This window comes from Ischnura elegans, chromosome 7, assembly GCF_921293095.1.
Source record: "Ischnura elegans chromosome 7, ioIscEleg1.1, whole genome shotgun sequence".
NCBI classification, from domain to species: domain Eukaryota; kingdom Metazoa; phylum Arthropoda; class Insecta; order Odonata; family Coenagrionidae; genus Ischnura; species Ischnura elegans.
In genome coordinates, this window is record NC_060252.1 from 114,863,830 (window position 1) to 114,878,604 (window position 14,775).

Sequence of the window (14,775 nt, forward strand, 5' to 3'; positions counted from 1 at the left end):
GGCTGGGGCTAGTGATTCATAACAAAACAGAAATTCCGGCGAGGCGAGGCGAAAATATATTTTATTTGAGTAACTAATTTACATGGATTGATTTCAATTGTGTTTAGGTTGAGCAATTGTTGTGTTCCACCGTTTCTTCAGCGCATTCCATGCCGAGCCCAGGAGGCCGCGCTTTCGGCTCGTTATCCTGTTTAACGTGGGGATTCCCCTTCCGGTCCCCTTCGGTTCCGGTCAGGCCTATACCACGCACCCCCGAGGTCAGAGTAGGGCCGTGACCTTCCTCTGGCCCCGTTCATTCTCACTCACTCCACAGCTTGCTGACTGAGGTACCATGGAAAGAAGGTCATGAAGGAACCACTCGTGGAAGATGTCATCCATCGAGAAGTCACCTCCAGCCATCAGGCTGCGCTCGAAAGACCCATGGCCCCTCTCAACCAGCGGCTGAAAGTGGTGATAGGACCCCGAGCCCTCACCGCTGCCATCGTGGGGGACAGGTAGAAGCTCCTCCTCTCCTTCGTCTTCTATGTCCCCCAGATAGCCTTCCTCCGAGATTACGCTGGACGCATCCAGCGAAATCTCGGAGGGATCATCTCCCTCCACAACTCCCTCCATCACTGCTTCAGCCAGGACCGTCACCTCCTCCTCCGTCTCCTCCTGGCGTCCGCAGCAGCAAAGAACGCAGCCCATTATATCTCTTAGTTATGGCTTAAAGACAACAAGTCCACAGCTAAGCAGCTATTAAGGCCAAATGAGGAACCCGAGAAGTGGTCTCCATGGAACTCCCATTGTTGCTGAGCGCCAGAGCCTTGAACGTCTCATCCATGGTAACGAATGAAGGGTACTTGAAATCAATTGTTGCCTCCGACGTGATTGAGATTTTAGGGTAATCATAAGATTACTAAAGTTTAAAAGAGACATGGTATAAAACAATAATTAATCCTTTGAATCAAAAATTATTTCGATTTCAAATTAAAATTCCTCGTTTTTATTGATTTTTTAAATTTATTCTCATGTGAGAAATCAGAAGCTAGTTCAATTTAACTTTGAATAAAGTTATATCAATTATTATTGCTTGCGGAGGTTTGATTACTCACATATTATATTTTTAAATGTACCGAGGTGGAAATTGCCATTAACTCGCAAAACCAAAAGATGTAATACCTACTACGACATTGATGTGCAGTAGTCCATACGTCCTTCCCGAACCTGATTATTTCATGGTGGGACAAGTAGAGCTGCTTCCGTATAGATATTGGATTTCCCCCAGTGACGCACCGACATCATTGTAGGCTTCGGACACTGCTCAATATAGGTCCTACCCACCATCTGAAATTTATCCCATTCACTTTTTGAATACAGAGAAAGCTGGAAAAAAAATTTGGAAGCATAAACTGGGGAAGTTCCGCTGTGCTACAAGTTGTATTATCATTATATTTGAATTTAGAGCATTAAATATATAGGTAATTAAAGACAGTTCAAGGACCAGATAATAATTAAATGTGAATTTTTGAGAAAATTAGAAAATAATAATGATCACTCGGAGGGTAGAATCGGTAGAAGGTAGGTTTCGACAATTTCTGCTGAACTTATTTGGAGTTTACAGTTGCAAAAAATATGTCCTCTTGTCAAGGGGGATGAGCTTCATGTGTTTTTGGAAATCTCATTTTTGCAAAAATTGGTCATCGTCTGGTTCTTGCACTAAGGTTTTTAGATCGTGGTCAATTCCTATGCATTCTTTGCGCATTTATTGAACAGCCTGCCTACCAGTCTCACTACTTGCCACCAATTCGATGTTTGCCCCACCAAGTCACGTAGTCTAATCATTATTAATACAAGCACTGCAAAATTAACTCAAATATTTATATGCATTTGTGTTTTCTAGGGCCGCCCCCAGACTTCTTGTGGCCGGGGGTAGAGTTTGGCTGTGAGGCCCCCTCCCCCGAAGAGAAATAGCGTTTGAAATTTCACTAATCTAAGGCCCCTGGCCCGGGGCAGTCTGCCTTGGTCTGCCCCATCTGCCCCTTCTACCACCCAGTGTGCGGCCCTGGTGATTTCTATGCTTAGGATCTCAACATCCCTAATCCTGAAAATATAGAAACACCTATGGAAATTTATAAGAGATCACTGCTCTTAATATATTACGCTGAGCATCAGGATAAGAAGTGTTTTTTTTTCAGTTTTGTTTTGCTTTTAAGTATGGTCCTGGTCAGTGGCGTAAATATGGGGAGGGTTGAGGTGGATAGTCATCGTGAATGATCGTAAATCGTAACTTTAAGAAGTAATATATATCGTTGTATATTTTTAGGAAGGTATTTTTAAAAAGCATTTTTTATTGGTGTGGGTATTTTTATTCCTTTTTATTTATTTCACGCTAAATTGATTATATATTTCTACGCTTTTTCCATGTCCTAATTCTCACATAATTCAATTAATGATTTGCTTTATTTATAATATTTTTTGTTTGGCCGCTGAAATGGAAACTTGCGTAAGCGAGGAACATTAGAACATTAGAACGTCGTTCTCAAGTTAAACTAGGGAAGGGAAACTTTTTTTTTGCTCTTTATCCTTTAATACTTAACTAGTTACACTGCCACATAACATTTTGCTGGTTTTAGCTACTTTGTGACAACACGCGTCTCGCGACTCCGCTCCCACCCAAGCCATTCTATCTCAACGGTAGTTGCTCCTCACATGCACCATCTTTAGAACGAAATTCCAATGACTACCGAAAAAACCTCACCGTTCACCATTGCAAACATCAACCTGAGGAAAACATTAATATTAATCTCTTCTGAAGCCCATTTTGTTAGCACGATGTTTCCGATTTGCTTATCAATCCGCACATGATATAAATTGTTTCCTTCTACATTTGCAAGCTAATGGGCCAGCCATGGCCAGCAATGTCAGGCATGCCATTAGCCAGCCATTGGTCAAAGGTGAAGAGTCTTTTATTTTCCCAAACTATTGGTATCTTGTATGATATGTGGCACGATATGATGGAAGTAAAACTTGTAAATGTTGCTGTAACAACGAAACGCGTCGAGTGAAAATAAATTCAATGGAAACATTGCAATGTCTCTTTTAAACCAATGTTTTTATCCTTTTTGTACGCTGTTTAATCCAATTTATCTGTGGAGTAGTGTAAGCAGGTAAAACTTTTAGCCGTCAAATAAGCCTATTTTTTGCTTACCTTCAAAGCTGAAAATTGTCAAATTCTCATTGCCTCGGTCACTTATTGTTCCTTATTACATCGAAAATAAGTTTTTATGTTTACAAAATATTTAGCTTTCCAAAAGTATCAAATATATATGGCCATTGCGTTATTTTTTAACGTTTATTAAGCTGCCTTACACCCGACCGTCTTTTTCCCGCCCTCGGGCTATCGCGTTGCGTTAAAAGCGCGTGCTACCGCGGGTTAATACCTTAAAAATAAATTTACTGCATGAAATAACAATTAAAAAAAAGTGCATCGTCCAGATTCATAATGATAAATGATAATTTTCTTTTAATCTAATACATTTTGTTGAAGGCGAACTTTGAACATCGATATCAGAGGAAGTTGAAGTACAATATTAGGTTTGACCCCATTTGGTGTACACCGCCAGTGCATGGGACTCTAATGAAAAAGGAATGGTTTTGGGTATAAATGGAATACAGAGGCGAGCAGCAAGATGTGTTAAAATAGTAGTGTATATGTAATTTTGAAGTAAGAATGGCAAGGTCTGACCGATTGAGAGGTTAAAATTAGATTAACTATTTTGTGGAAATTTCAAGTAATTTTTTTGCCTGGTGTTCAAGATATTTTAAAAGGGCCTAATTAATATGGTGGAAACGATCTCAAGGATAAGATTAGGGAAATAGACTGCAGAACCGATAGAGTTAAGACGTCGCTTATTCCGCAAAAATTCAGAGACCATTCACTATCCCTGCGATAATTTAGCTCTCGGGTAGCTTAACTCGGAATAGGTGAGATAGGCTCTGTATGTTTAGGTAATAACTTATTACCGTTGTCAACAAAAGTCAACGGACGCGGTGAAAACCTGAATATAATGCAAAGGTAAATAGCTTATTATATTTCTAAATACTAACTACCTGTATGATTTTTTGGCATGTTATAATTCATGCATGAACCACTTGCTGCGCTGGTTTTCGTTTTTATATCTCTACATAGTGGTTTTATTGCATGTTCGTGTCCTTAGTATTCTCTGGTCTGACCGCATCTTCCTTTCCTGTGCGCTGGGCCCGTGTCAGACGAGCGAGCGTGTTCTTGATTGCGGCTATCTTGTTAGGATGTGAGTGCTGTAGGTATGCCGACTTAGTGTTGTATCACCCCCCGGGCCACACACCATTGCGGTGGCTTGCACAGTGCCTCGTAGATGTGGAGGGGCTATAGTGGGTTGGCCGAATAGGGATACGACGTCGACAAACTGTCCGTTAACTTCGTGAAGCCAGGGGAAAAGCGGATGCACATTGAACACTCAGGGTACCGAGAATTTGAGGTCAACAGTGGAGATGCGGAGAAACTATTTAGAACCTATTTTGGTCCAGCTTTTTCTCTAGGCCTAATCTGGTTGTACTTTAGCAAACCTTGTTTTTCACCACTATAAATCCTTTAAATGCATGTTTTGTTTTTTCTGAGTCAATGTTCGCAGTTGGCCTACATTTTGGTTTTTCTTTGCTACATCTAACCTGTTTTCGGCCACAATTCCATTAGAGATCGGCAAAACCACCGAATAAATGTGACGAATGAATTCAACTGATTTTGGCGTGGAACGATGAGATATTCATGGTTAAGGGAAAACCAAGTAGCACTCTTCCACAAACTTTTATTTGCTGTCGACTAATTTCGACGGCTCTAGCGTCATCATCAAGGCAAACAGAAGGAGCACTCACAATGTCCATCTTTATATAATATATCCTCATCTGGTCTTCCTCCCCCCGACGAAGGCAACTAGCACCTCTAATATAGAATTATAAACATTTTTACTTTTTCATAATATCTCAATCTAAATAGCATATTTTAAACTGGTACCCAAAAGAAGGTATTCTGCAACACTGCAACACTAAGATCACACGGCTGTCGGGCGGCGCGGCGATGTCAACTTACTATATAGTCTATTCACTTTATGCCTGCGGCTGAGCTTTCGTGAGAGCCCGGACACTCTCGGATGACTTCGCCGATAGGGGAGGGGTAGCACCAAGCAAGGCCGTAGCCAGAAAATATTTGGGGAGGGGGGGGGTTTAATCGAATAGTACACAAACGTAAAATTATTTTAATAAGATAAATATAATAGCGTACACCGTTATTTATACACATTTGTTATAAATCATTAAAGGAAAATATAAACATATTATTATAAAATTAAATTTAGCCTTCTAGCTTTCTTTGCAGCGAACAAGTTAATTAACTCCACGGTGTCGATGTCAATTCTGCGGTGGATTGACATCAAAGCAAACCGTTTAGTCTTCCTTGGCCTGAAGAGTTTCTTGAATAAGTTTTGCGGCGTTTTAGAGAAGAGAAAGTCCCCTCAGGAGTACATGTGAAAACAGGCAGTGTTGCAAAGATCTTTAGAAGTTTGTGAATAATTGGGAATTACCCCTCATTGCATCCTCCAGGAGCTTCAATAACCCATGTAGGGGCTGGGCGCTCTATTTCAGACTCTTTCTGCCATTTCATCCGCCACATGTCTGATTCAGCGTTTACGAAGACCCATTCCAAGTATTTTTTATAGAGGTCAAAGTTGCGGCAGTTATTCTGTTCTTTGCAACACACAGGTGGTATTAAAATATTGAGAGATGGTAATGTGTCTTTGTGATTTTGAAATCTCGACGTAAGCTGATCAATGAAATCATCCAAAAGTGGAATCATTATAGTAATTCTAAAGTAAGTCTCAGGCTCTTTTTTGTTGAAGTTCACCCTATACTCTTGGCGAGCTGTTATTCGCGGAATATTCATTTACTCGTAAACAGTTCTGAGCAAGTTCTCCTCGTTCTTGAAAATTTCAGCAATTTTTTTATCAGAATTTTGATGAACATGTTCAATAGTCTTAGTAATTAAATCGACATGTTGTAAAGGCACTGCCAACTCGCATAAGGGAGATTGAAGTATTTTGCATAGTGACAGTGTGTAAGGGAATAACAATCCTAATCAACATAATCTTACAACAAAATCACTTGAAATGACTGATCTTAGCTCAGAATATTCCATTGCGTTTCGGGGAAGTTTTTTTTCGATATTCTGTTTTTGGCACTTTGTCCGTGTAGCCGAGGACTTGATAAAATTTCCAATCGATTTTATGATTCCAATAGCATTTTGAATAGGCTGAACCTGGCAAGAGTGACCCAAAGATAAATTCAGCGAATGTGAGCTACAGTGAACGTATAAGGCTTCTGGATGTGACTCACGAATTACTGCCAGTACCCTTTTAAAACTTCCTTTCATCGAAGAAGCTCCATCATATACTTGCCCCATCAAATACTCACAATCTACTCCTAAAGATTTCAATTCAGATAATATTCATCATTATTAGTCAACAATCCTAAGATTGGTTTGACGCAGCTCTCCATTTCTCTCTCCTATCCGCTAATCTCTTCATAGCTACATATTTATTCTCTTTTACATCCTTTATAACCTGTCCTATATAACTCATTCGGGGCCGTCCCTTGCCCTTTTTCCCTTCCACTTGTCCTTCAACGATTGTCTTCATCAGACCATCGTGGCTCAAAATGTGGCCAACTAAGTTGTCCCTTCTTCTGCTTAATGTTTTTAGGAGGCTTCTCTTTTCTCCTACTCTACTAAGGTCTGTTCACTTTATCTTTGCGGGTGAGCTGGTGTGGCTTAACCGAGTCGGGATGAGAGGAGGGAAAGTTTATCTACACGTGACTTTACCTCTTCCAATCAGCAGGCAGTTGGCGTAGCCTAGCACTTCGGAATTTCAGTCGCTCTCAGACCTCCGTCGTGTCAACTTCGTGAATCTGCTAGCTGTGTTGCCAAATCTCGCGCGTTCTCTTGGTTCTCTTCGATTCTTCCATTTAAATCCAACTTATAACTTACTGTTCCTTATTCTTCCACTTCAATCCTTTTCTGTCGCCTTTCCAGAACATTTTTATTCACCTTTTGCATTCCCATCAGCACCGACTCCCTCCCTCCACCTATTCCCTCAGTACTTTTCCGATCCCTTTATTACCAAACCCTAACCCTTTTCCTCAACTCCGTATTTACTTTTGGGTATTACAACCTATATAGTTTTGTTTACCTCTGATTTAAAAGAGTGACATCCGAGCGTGTTTATTGAAGGCTCCGAAAGTGACTCCGAAAATTAAGACACTGACGGGAGGGAAGACAAGGAGGTTGATTTATTAGCCACACCACTCCAGCAATAAGTTACAAAATAAATTATTTTATAAAATACCCGTCGTACTACTTTTCTCCATTCTTTTTGCATCCTCATCCTCACGAATTCCCTTGCAATCCCCGTTTATCAGAATGTTACGCTTATGCATGCCTTTCACCAGCGGTCTCGCATTTAGCGGACAATATCCTGGCTTCTGAGATGGGATTATCCTCAATCCCCTCTAAATAAGTAGCTATAAATTGTATGCATTGTTTCGCCGCCGGTCCCAAAATATCTGTGGCCACGTATGAGTCACACCTTTTCAGTGTGACACTAGGGCGCCTGTGTACATTTGGCAACGTTAAGGTCGCTCCTGCTCTCTCTCTCTCGGTACTACCCCTTCCCCTTCAGCGAGGCTCCTTCCCCTTCAGCGATGTCCTCCGATAGTGTCCGGGATCTCACGAAAGCTGACCCGCAGAGATAAAATGAACAGATAATAATTCACACATTGCACCTACAACTTCGCTTACATAATTATTGACTTAAGTCGCATTGGATCTCTTTCCAAGACGGAACTGCCACTCCGTGCTTAAGAGAGCGCTTATATATTTCGTAGACGCGGCACCACGAAGCATCGCGAAAACTCTCTAAGCCTATCGAATATTCCTTAATTCAATTCGAACACGACCCCGAAGTTTCGTTGCTTGCGTAGTTGGCGTAGTACGTGCTACCAAGAGGGAGAGGAGGAGCGAACATAACGTTGCCAAATTTACAATAGCCGCCCTACTTTGTCACTGAAAACGTGTGAGTCATTGGTGGCCACTGGTATTTTGGCCCCAGCGCCGAGACAATATACCTCCTCAATTGGAAGGCATTGGGGATAATCCTTCCACAGAAGCTCATTACATTGTCAGCTACCGCTTAGTTAGGCATAAATAGACACAAGGAGAACGCGTGAGGTTTAGCAACACTGCTCCACGAGCAGATTCACGATGTTCACTCGGCGGAGGTCTGAGAGCGACTCACTGAGGCCACGCCTACTGTTTGCTGATTGGAATAGGGAAAGCCACGAGTCGAGAAACTTTCCCTCCTCTCATCTCGACTTGCAAAGATAAAATGAACAGAGTATAGATACGTCGTTCTGCGCATGCTCGGGCGGCGTCCCAAAACTTCCATAAGGCATAAGCTTAGACGCTTCAAATGGTCATAGCACCAGCAGCCCCCTCCACTACCACTCTTCATGTAACTCCATGGTGATGGATTGGGACGTTCTGGCCAGCGCCCCGCGGCTACAAATGCGAACTTCTCGCACTATTTTTGCGTGTTTTTTCTACATTTTCGATGTTTGCGATTGAAAAAACACCTTGGTTAATAGATGTATAATTACAATTGAATGGGTATTTCATTTTTTCCCTTTCTCGAATCTTTGGGAGGGGCGGCGTCCGAGAGTCCTTATTGGCAAGCCGCCACTGAATTTACCTTTGTAATTAAGGCCTGCCTACAGTAACATTACGATACGAATATTTTCCGAACATAGTAATAATAATACATTTTGCTCTCAGTGTAATCTAAAACTCATCATCATCGTCCCAGTGGTCATCGTCATTGCGATCGCGTTGTCACTTAAAAATTCCGTATCGGAAATCCTAGAGTGATAACCTTCACCTGCACTCTCACTATCACTGGATTCCGCGGTGAAAATATCGAAAACCAATTTCTCTTTGGTTTTAACCGGGGAAAGAGCAAAATATGAGAGAACTGTACATTCGTTGGCCAAATTTGGTTTTGACTTTCCCTCAAACACCCCATTTCCCCTGTGCTGCACATTAGCCATACTCTACAATGGCATGACAACCTATGGATCCATGCTTGCTTTATCCTGACTAGCAGCTTAATGGAAATTGCTGATCCACACATGTCTTCTGCTTCTTCCTCCACAGTCTCTTCCTTAACCCTTTCTAACCCAATGCTACTTTTGGGAGAATTCAAATTTCAAGATTTTTCATTATGAAAACTTGAAAATATTGCAATAAAATCATAGTTATCGTGGCAACTGAATATTTCGTTATTACAATTAACAACACAAAATAATTCGTAGTTTACATATTTCGTAAACAGAGCATATAATGTATACATTTTTGATGTTCCTTAGAAGCAGCATTGGGTTATAATGGGTAAGTAAGGGCCGGTGATCATTCCTCTTGTGATTTAACTTTTCAGAAAATCAAGCAACAGCGTAGTATAAAAGCAAAGAATGGTTTCATTCATTATTTGTGACCACCTCAGGATTCTTTTTGCAGCGGCGTAAGATTAGTGGGGACGGTATTTTTTTCTCGGAACACTTTTGGGAGTCATTTTCTAGAGCATGAACTGAATTTTGAGTGAAAAAAATATATCGCGGTGGTAAGAATTTACTGCAGTTTATGGGAATACTGTCTATAAATACTATTATGCAATTTTCTATTAGATGTGAATGAGTCCCAAAAATCTCAAAACACTAATTTGAGTGAAACTTCGGGTGTCGGAATCCCGGAACACATAAAATCCAACCAGTTAAAGGCCGTATTGACGCAGGAAAACTATTCACGAGCATTTGCCGCAGTTCTGTTATGGTTACGAATTTCAACAACCTTTGGGAAAATAATATTATAATATTCCGGGCTTGGCAATATAACTTCCTAACTTCCCGATGATTAGAAATGCGGTACCTATTCTTCAGATAAATTTATCAAAAGACCTGCCGTATTGGAAAAAATCAAGTAATATTCCCGCTGATTTATATTTTAGGAACTAGGTGCGTGCGTGATAAGGTGAAGGATTGAACATGATGTACCCCGTAAAACGTGACTTTAAATAGAGGCATTCAATGAATGTCAAGAAGTGCCGCGTGCAATGCACCTTTTGTGTACAGGTTCATCATTTTTCTAGCCGTCCTTGTCCTATTACGTAGTTCATGTTCACCTAATTCCTCAGCGGAAGAGCGGTGATTCACCTAATTCCTCTGACGGAAAATGTCCATTTGGGTCCGATTTAAGTGGCTTCGAAGAGATTATACGAGTGCGGAGGTCCTTACAGCTCCCATCTGTGGTTTAGAGTCGTCTTCTTTTACGATCTAGAATTTATTTTCTATTTTATCATGGCAATGATTTCGAAGGCACGGTTATTCCAAGTGCGACCCGTTGGCGTTTCGTGTGTTTACCACATATGAATCTTAGACTCAAGGAGATGGTCCGTGACGTCTTTTTTATTTGCTTGACTGCCTTAGCTGACCTTAAATTCGTCCCTCAGCTGAATCAGCATTAGTGGACCACGGCTTCTACCTTCAGTGCTCCTCTACCCACGGCCTCTACAGTGCTCCTTTTTTTTCATTAAAAGTGTAGTTTAATGGGGAAAAATTGTCCCAATTCTGTGTCCAGGCACCATGTTCTTCTTGGTCGTATTTTTCGTTGGCCTATTTTGTGTCGCCCCTTGTTTATTAAGTAAACCCAATCATAAGAGTCCTTTTCTTTCTTAATGACTACACGTATTATACCATTTTTCCGAACTGACGGCGTCTGGGTGGAAAATAGAAACTAGCCAATGAGAAGCGCTGCCCCTTCCACCTCTCCGTCCCCTTCCCTGTTCCCCTCCACTCCCCTCCATCCGGCCGACCGGCGCGGGCGTTGCCATCTTTGGGAATAACGGTACTTTCGGGGGCGGTAGAACGAGTGCTGTGCGATCTCCAAAGATTCGGCTTGGCAACACTGCTAGATGGAGAGCGATGTGCACTGCTCGGAGTTCGGAGAGAGGCTGCGGGCTCTTCCTCACTTTCTCCTGTCGCTCTTCTGTGATTGGCTAGAGGAGTGGGCGGGTTTCGAGCACGCTCAAGGTCAGCCGCCGTCAGTTCAGAAAAATGGTATAGTACCTCCTCACTTAGGGAAAAAGTAGGTTCTATTCTGTGGTGAACTTGAAACCGAAGCTAAACTATTTAAACTATACAAAAGTGGAACTGAAACAAGAACTTCTAGTTATATACAGCAGAAGAAATTATTCAAAGGCAACCAGTTCATTGCAGCCTCTTAATTTTATTTATGACAACAACCTAAAAGTTCTCCCAGAATGAGTTAAACTACTCCAGACCATCAGCACCATACAAATGACAACTCTTTTCCGTGGTACCGGCGACGTTTGGTAGGATAGCGTGTGCCCTCGCCTTTTCTGTAGTAGTCTTCATTGGTCCTTTTTGGGGCCATCCGCGACTGCTTACGTTCCATTTTGTGGAAAATCTTCAAGATGTTTTCTCGCCGGAAGCCGTTCATCCGGAAAGTTTCCATTAAATGTCGTTTTTCTTTTTCGATGGAGGCAGCGTCTGAGAGGGAGCATGCTCGGTGGAATAATGTATTAATTACTCCGAATTTCTGTTGTGGGTGGTGATGGGAGTCTGCATGGAGATATCGGTCCGTGTGGGTATTTTTACGAAAAACGGAGTGTCCCAAATTCCCATCTCCTTTCTTCCGTCCGTTGTCCGTTTCCATCTCTATGGTAAATGTTATGGCAGCATTCTGTACGTTCAGGTGGTGCAGGAACTTCTGGAGTTCATCTTCTCCGTGGGGCATTATCACAAATGTGTCACCCACATACCTCACAAAGAGTTTTGGCTTTTTGTTGAAGGACTGCAAGGCTTTCCGTTCAAAATCTTCCATGAAAAGATTGGCGATTACCGGGGAGAGTGGAGACCCCATTGCAGCACCATTTGTTTGCCTGTAGAATTTTCCGTTACACGTGAAGTAGGAGTTTCTCAGGCAAAATTCCACCATCTTTGGGATGTCTTTTGGGAGGCCGTCACTTGTGAATGTCTTGATATTCTCTACGGCTTCACCAATTGGGATGTTTGTGGAGAGAGATACTACATCGAAACTCACTAAAATATCATCCTTGCTTATTTTGGCCTTTTTTATAATCTCAATGAAGTGAGCGGAGTTCTTTATATGCGTAGACGTCTGACCGGAGAACGGTACTAGTTGCTGGGCCAAGTATTTTGCAAGTTTATGAGAGGGAGAGTCTATTGCACTCACTATGGGTCGTAGAGGGACACATTGCTTATGGATCTTGGGTAGACCATATAATCTAGGTGGTTTGGGCGCCGACTCGATGATCCACTTTCTTTCTTCTGGAGGGATCGAAGACTGGTTGATAATGTGTTTGATTCCTTTTTGAATCCTGGAGGTGGGATCCAGTTTTTCTTCGAAGTAATTATCATCGTTCAGGAGACCGTTGATTCTACTAATGTAGTCTTCTTTATTCATCACTACAGTTGCGTTCTCCGCCGGTGTGATAATAATGTCGTCGTTCGTCCGAAGTTCTCTCAAGGCTTTTTTCTCCTCTCGGTTGACGTTCGTTGTTTACAGGGGTTTTGGAATTGAGCAGTATACGGCTCACTTCACCTCGAAGTTCATCAGCCTCTTCCTTAGGTAGCTTCCGTACGGCGTATTCCACTTCTGTCACTAGTTCTTCCTTGGGTAAGCGGGCAGGAGCAACGGCGAAGTTAAGTCCCTTGGAAAGTACGCTGATAGCTGCGTCACTTAGATGAATATCAGTCAGGTTCACTACTGAACGGTCCTTTTTAGGGCCATGGGTTTCTAGCTCCGGGTGTTGACGGCTATGAAGATGTTCAAACTTTTTTACCTGCTTCTCTTTTGTTGAGATGGAGGTTGTGGAGGCAGAATTACACGTAATTCTGTCTAATGTTCCCAATCCGTGTTGTTCAAGGATGCACTAAGAGCTAAGTGCAAATCATACAGCTCCTCCGTGCATTTTTGGATGGCCCATCTCGTGTGCTGCACCCTTTCCCTTAGCAGGGCTGTGCTGGCTCTCCGGAGAATCCTTTGAGCTTTCTTCGACTGAATGTGGTGTTTGACCTCGACAAAGGCAGGGGTGTCTTTGGAGTCTCTGCATCGCTTAAGAAAAGCCAAAGAAGATAAGAGCTTCCCCTTCTTCTTACGAAGTTTCTCGAACCTCCTGCTGTCCCTGGAAATTTCTTCCCCGTAGAAATTCCTAAAGTATCCAAGTAGGGTTCCGCGGAGATTATGATGAATTCTGCTGATTTTCCGGGGATTCTTCCGCGTTTATCCATTTTGTAGGACGATATTTCGACATTACAATATTACGACAAAAAGATCGCGAGAGCCCTCCAGAAACACAGCATCATGACCAGATTCAAATGCGTCACCAAGATGTCGAATATCCTCGTCAACACGAAAGACCGCCACCCTAAATACATCTGTGGAGGAGTATATCAAATTAAATGCAGCTGCGGTGAGTCCTACATTGGCCAAACATCACGAGCACTGAATTAAAAGCCGAGAACGGGGTTCATGCTGTAAATATGTCTATATATATAACCAATACTATGTAAATATTCATGTACACTGGCAGCATTAAAAATAAACGCTTTTTGACTTGACTTGACTGCATCAACACTTCAGTGGACCTGAGGAAGCCAACTGGAACGTTGGCGAAATATCGTCCTACAAAATGGATAAACGCGGAAGAATACCCGGAAAAACCAGCAGAATTTACGTATTTGTGTTTGTATTGGTAAAATATCGCAACAAATATATTTTTTTTCTTGAAGTACAATCGAGAGGCCGGACTAAGCTGATCCGTATGACCGAGAATCTACTGCATTTAGTATTTATTAATTTAAGCTTTATTAGGAAAACTAGGTATTTTCGTAGAAAAAAAACGGAGCATATGGTATCGCAAAATTTAATACCTATATTGCCTTAAAAGCTCACAAAATTACACAAAACATTAAAAATGTATGTCCCCTCGGTGGAGTGCGCCCCCTCAGCATTTGACGCACGAGCCGCCACTGCACGTATATCTTATATTTCACGTCCTTCTTAATCTGTTCCACGTCCTCTATTCGTGGTCTTCCTTTTCCATTCCTGCCATCCAGTTGTACCTCGACTCAATCAGGCATTGATGTCTCATGACAGTGGTGTAACTATGGGGGGGGGGGGATAAATCCTCCTCCAAAACCGCAGAGAAATATAAAAAATATTTAAAACTCATGGACATCCAATTACTCTCGTCGGGATTGAAGGACGAAGGATAAATAAAGGCAATACAAGGACGAAAATATATTTTATTTGAGTAACTAATTTACATGGATTGATTTCAATTGTGTTTAGGTTGAGCAATTGTTGTGTTCCACCGTTTCTTCAGCGCATTCCATGCCGAGCCCAGGAGGCCGCGCTTTCGGCTCGTTGTCCTGTTTAACGTGGGGATTCTCCTTCCGGTCCCCTTCGGTTCCGGTCAGGCCTATACCACGCACCCCCGAGGTGAGAGTCGGGCCGTGACCTTCCTCTGGCCCCGTTCATTCTCACTCACTCCACAGCTTGCTGACTGAGGTACCATGGTCTTCTTTAATACTAGTATTAAAGAAGGTCATGAAGGA